The sequence below is a fragment of the Haliaeetus leucocephalus genome, unplaced genomic scaffold (assembly GCF_000737465.1).
Source record: "Haliaeetus leucocephalus isolate CR32 unplaced genomic scaffold, Haliaeetus_leucocephalus-4.0 Scaffold0, whole genome shotgun sequence".
In the NCBI taxonomy this organism is placed as follows: Eukaryota; Metazoa; Chordata; class Aves; order Accipitriformes; family Accipitridae; genus Haliaeetus; species Haliaeetus leucocephalus.
This window is the reverse complement of record NW_010972436.1, coordinates 2634460-2640459: the sequence shown is the minus strand read 5'-3', so window position 1 is coordinate 2640459 and position 6000 is coordinate 2634460.

Sequence of the window (6000 nt, the reverse complement as noted above, 5' to 3'; positions counted from 1 at the left end):
TGTCGCAGTGTGGTTAATCTTTCCTTGCCAGCAGTGCTCAGCTTGTTCATTACCGGTCACTGGCGAGGCACTGGGAAAATGTGACTGCCCTGACTGGCAGAATGCTCATGCAGCTGCTATGTAAATAGATACCTTTGGCTATGGGGACTGCCAGTAATGGCCTTGCATGCATCAGATCCTGCTACACATTTTACATGAGCAGACGCTAATCCATGTCAACTTCTAGATTTGATTTTTTTTTTTTTCCATTCCTAGCTGTGCATGCTTATGTGCACACATGTGCACAACACACGTGCACATGCAGAGCAGTACCATGCTGCCATATGCGCTAAAAGAAAAGGAATAGGAACGACAAGGCCTCCTCAAACTGTCCTGAAAGACAGGTTGGGATAGGGGACAAGGGAATATTCTCCTTTATGACAAGCTCTTGTGGCTTGAGCAAAGCAGTAGGGTTCAGGCTGATGCCATTGAGTGCTGTGACGCAGAGGGGCGTTGATGAATGCTAACCTTGGTGGTGAGGCTGCTAGTTATGTTGGCATCACAACATTATGCTGAGCCACAGCACGGCTCTGACACCTGGGTTTAACACTGGTTCACACTCCCTTGGGCAGGCAGGTGAACCGTTACAGCAAGAAACGCTTGAAAGTCAGCAACAAAGATTTTGTACGTAAGTTTGCTGGGAACTGTGTCTTGTCTTTAGGCAGTCGTGTTGAGGACTATATCATCTAGCGCTCTTCAGAACTATGGTCACACCCGGAACCACTGGGAAGTCTCTGCACTGTGAAAAGCCAGAGCAGGCTAAGAAATTGAATGCTTTGAAGAAGCTGGATTTCCCTTAGTCTCTTGGTGGTTAGAAGTAACTCCCAGTGAGAGTGCATGGGCTTGTCTCTTCATGGTGGGACTTGAAGATATGTCCCAGTGCTTGTGGACACGCAATCTGAAGCTACCTCCCACTGCCCATGGAAGCATCCTGCCCATTGGGCTGTGGTAAGCAGGGTCTTCCCCCGATGAACTAGTTCACACAGCACAGATACATCTGTCGTTGGTCTGGTGGCTCCATGAGGCTGGAGCCGCGCGTTAGGGACCCTTGTGTTCCAGCTGTTCCCCTGGGTGCTTTGGGAGCTGTCCTGAAGAACCAGCACAGCATTCGCAGCACTTTTGTAGCTTAAAGGTGAATGCTAATAAGCAACCAGTGGAGACACCTGTAAAGCAGCAGTTTAGAGCTCATCTATGGGTTGGTTTCTTTCCCCAGTTTTTCCTTGTTTTCCTTTCAAAAACTGTATGTAAGAGTTGTTTATGTATGTGGCAAAGCAGATCCACTGCAAAGCGGGAGGCATGCTTTGACCGTTAGTGGGTCACAAGATTAGGAACATGTGCGCACACAGATACACAGCCAACTAGTGGTGTCACTGGGGAGAAGAGGTGGGTAGCTCACGACCCTTTAGCTCCCTACGGTAAATCCACATCTGAAAGTGTGGGGACACTGTGCGAGAGTATGCGAGTATGCTGCTGTGTAAAGGGAAGGGTGTTTAGTTGATGTCGTCTGCCATTCATAACCAGTGCAGTGGAAGTGGTCAGCAAATTTGCTTCCACTTTTTCTGTATTACCGTTCAGATTTTGGAACCTAAGGCGGGGGGGGGGGGGGGGGGAGCTGCATGTTCACCTTCCAAGCTCTCCCTACTTTATACCATTAATAGCTTGTAAAATGGTTTTAAGAGCAGCCTCAGAAGACCTTCAGCATTTGCTGCTGTGTGCAAATGAATATGAACAAAGTCCCTCTTTTTTTTTATTTTTCTCTCCTCCTTCTTTTGAGTGGGGTTCAGCAGTACCCAGAGGGAACAAGGAAAAGATCCAGATTTCCACAGAAATGACCAGGTTTGTATATACAGAGCAACATGAAAGGGCCATTACAGGCAGCTGAAGCAGATGGAAGAGCACCCCAGAAGAACAAGAGGCATTTACCCCACTTCTGCTGGTCGTGATTGCCATGCGGTGGAGATTCTGATCAGCCCTCGTTGCTGCCTTTCCAGGAATCTCCAACAGTTTTTGTTTGGTTGATTGATTTTCCTGCGGCTAAACAAATAGCTCCACCTTACTGGCTTGCCAAAACAGCCCGTATGACAAGATGTTCCTCAGAATCTGCCTGGTAGGGAAATAAATGCAAAATTACCCTTTATTTTCAACAAAGAGAAAGCATCTTCTCCAGGCTCTTTCACCTACAAACATCCAGAGAACAGAAGGAAGAGCATGAACAGTATGCCCCATGCTTTAGCACTGCCACGACGCTGCCATGCCTTCTCCAGGCATGGAATGAGTTAGAAAACAGCCTGGCGCTACTTTGGGGCCACTGCAAGTGAGCTTTCTGTGAAGGACAAAAACTGCGCGCTCAGAGTGAGCTGGAGAGCGCATCATAACCAGAAGGGTAAGGAAGAGCAAACCCAAGCAGGGAAGAAAGAGGCAAGTGGCACATGAAGATAAGCAATGTGGGCTAAGAAGGGAAAGGCTGAATTGAGGTACGGGATGAAGGAGAGGCCCGGTTGGCTGGAATAAAGTTAATTTTCGTTTTAGTAGCTGGTACAGTGTTATGTTTTGGATTCAGTATGAGAACAATGTTGATAACACACTGAAGTTTTAGTTGTTGCTAAGCAGTGTTTATAATAAGTCAAGGACTTTTCAGCTTCTCATGCTGCCCTGCCTGTGGAGGCTGGGGGTGCACAAGAAACTGGGAGGGGACACAGCCAGGACGGCTGACCCAAACTGGCCAAAGGGGTATTCCATACCATGTGACGTCATGCCCAGTATATAAACTGGGGGGAGTTGGCCAGGGGGCACCACAGCTTGGCGATTGGCGGGGCATCAGTCGGCGGGTTGTGAGCAATTGTATTGTGCATCACTTGTTTTGTATATTCCAATTCTTTTATTATTATTGTTGTCATTTATTGTTATCATTACTACTCTCTTCCTTTCTGTCCTATTAAATTGTGTTTATCTCAACCCACAAGTTTTATTCCCCCGCCCCCCCAATTCTCTCCCCCTTCCACTGTGGTGGGGGGAGTGGGCGAGCGGCTGTGTGGTGCTTAGCTGCCAGCTGGGGTTAAACAGGACAGTGTGGAAGAGACCACCGTCCTGTGCTTGGTGAAGGGAAGACCAGATTCTCCCTTGATTTCAGCGCCAAGGATCAAAGCCACACCAACACGAGTGAGAAGCATAGGAATGGCGTGGCCAGGGACTTGGGATTTGTTCTGAAAGGAGCTGCAGGCATTAGCTAAAAGGGGAAGCAGGGTTACTTCACCTTCGTGACATGTACCCTGTTCAAGAAACCCCCACGGTAACAGAGGAAGAAGACGATGGCCAGGGCACAGTGAAAGAGTAACCTCCAATTTGGCCAGGACACACAAAAATTGAGCACGGGGCTGGAATGCCAGGCCCATCATGTAAATAATAGCACTTACTTAGACCAAGTAGATGCTTGAAAGGTGGAAACGAAATGGGCTGCTTCCTGAGTCTGAGAGCACCACGGACATCCCCATGGAAAGGCCATCACGTCAGAGCAACTGTTTGCTGCTTGAGATTAGGCTCAGCAGGACTGCCTCTCGCCTGTTACTTCAAAGAGAAAAGGCATGGGGAACAAATGGTGCTGGGTCACAATGATTCAGGAGCTGCAGCATTTTCTGCAGGGTACTCAGCAAGCGCTCCATGGAGAATCTTCCAAGATGAAAGGTACTTCCTCCTGGGTCTCAAAACCAACGCCCCCAGCATTTCCTACTTCTGAAAACACAGCACCCCTGACCACGTCCTGGAACACCATGAGCTCTTGCTGCAAAGGACAGCCTGCATCTCTAGTGCTATGGAAACAACTGGCAATAGGTTCTTTCACCCAAGACATACGGGAAAAGCTCTTGAGTTTTAGCAACTTTAGATACAAAGCAAACACAGCAGAAAACTGGAAACCGCTCACAGAGCCAGATGGCATCCCACCTAGAGTGGCCTGGTCCCTACTGACCAGTGACAGACAAAGGAGACTCTGCTATCACCGGGGCAGCATCAGTCCTAAGGAAGGACTCGGTGCCTAATGGTGCTATGGGGGTAGTAGCCCATCCTTAGGAAGCTTACAGGACTGGTTCTCCTTCAAAGACATAAGCAGAGCTACTTCTGTAGTAGCACCACCATGTCTGGTATGCACTGTCTGCACAGCCTGGGGGGTGTGAGTGAGCATGGAGGGACGCCAGGCAGCCCTTTGCAATATAACTACAGCAGCTGGAATGAATCTTGCAAGCAATGGTAGTGCTTCCTGGTGCGATGAGGAATAGTGCAAGGAGCGGTTAAAATGATGAACACACTTCTTAAAATGCCATCGCTGTCTGAAGGGCAACACACACCTTGGTAACAGCCTCGCATTCAGCACTGGGAGAGGCTGCCCATGCTCATAGCCTGAGCTCTCTGCTGGCCACTGGGCAGAAAGCAGAACCACCATATGGCACGTGGCGTTAAAGAAACCACTTCTTCTCAGGCTGCTTCTGTGTTATTTCCTGTGTTTGAAGCTCTCTGGAGACACTTAAAGTACAAATGTCTTGAGATTTCTGTATTCTCAACCATTAAATAACTTACAAATGATCACCATCTCTGGAAGTCGTCTTCTAGCTTATGCAAAAATGGCAAATATTTCAACCGAAAACAGAGTCTGAATTTCACAGTGGTGTTTAAACAGCAAGGTTGGAGGATTCCTGTTCATCCCTCTGCCACGTGTGCATTGGAGAGCTGAGGAGCTCAGCAGTAAGCACTGTGACATGCATGCACATCATGGAGTGTATGGCAGGGACGTTCCCAAGCAGGCTGTCCCCTCCTAAGGAAGATGCAGAGCAGTTTGTCGGGTTTTGTAATTTTAGCAGGTTTAGAAAAACCTGCCCAAGTTATTTTTGAAGCCTGTGGTATGTTTGCTCACAAAAGTGTTCCTGCAAACCATCAACATTAAGTCTGCTTAAACCCAACCCATTCCCCAGGGTCCAGGCAGAAAACCATCCCTCAGCTTCTGCTGCACGGTGAAACACAAATACAGGGTAACTGCTTCAGGGACACCCCCACCCCACTCTCATGCTGATAGGTGACATCATCAATGTTTGATCATTTTTTTCTGGAAGTGCTGTCACAGGGAGTTAGCTGGACTGCAGGAAGTAAGCTAGGTTACATTTTATCCCATTCCTCCCACACTTCATGTAACTCACCCAGAAACCCAAAGAGGACAAACATCTAAACATTGTCCTTGGGGCCTTTTGTTTGTTTGTAAGGCAATCTTACAATTTCTTGGCCTGTAAGCTTTTCAGAGCAGGAATGCATCCTTTTGTGTCTGGAGGAAGCCGACTATGGGCACAGATCTTCCCCAAGATCTCCGGGCAGAACTGTAGTGTGCTTTGAAACGTTTTGAACTGGGTTGCGTGTTAACGAAGCAGTCACTGGCTCTTCAACCCTTCTGCTCCTGCCTCCATCATCTACTGGCCCTGAAAAGAAGGGCAGAAGGACACAACAACCCCCCAGAAGACAGCTAATGGGGAGGGAAGGGCCACCACAGGTGGTGGCAGGGGTGTCAGTCCAGCCTTGCTCATCTGCTGCCAGGGAGAAGATGAAGGCTGTGGCCTTCTGAGATGGACCTGCCGTAGGAGAGCTGCACCTGAGCTTTGTCCCAGGGTGGGGAGCTTCGTCCCTTCATCCCTGGAATAAAGGACAAGTCATAAATATACAGCCAGGCCTGGGAAAGAGAGGGCAGCAGTAGGCAGGGGAATGGGTCCGAGTTCTGATTTGCTTTGTAAAACACAAGCAACGATCTTTATCACACCAGCCAAGGAGTTGTGCAAGTCTTACAATAACCCAGCTCTAATTCCTCTTCTGTTCCCAGCTGCGAGGCCCCGGCTGCGTTGCGGTTTGGCGTTAGGCAGCAGAGAGGGACGTGCTCTGGTCGGTGCAGCCTGGGTGTCCCTCTCTCCATGCTCCACGAGGAAGGAGCAG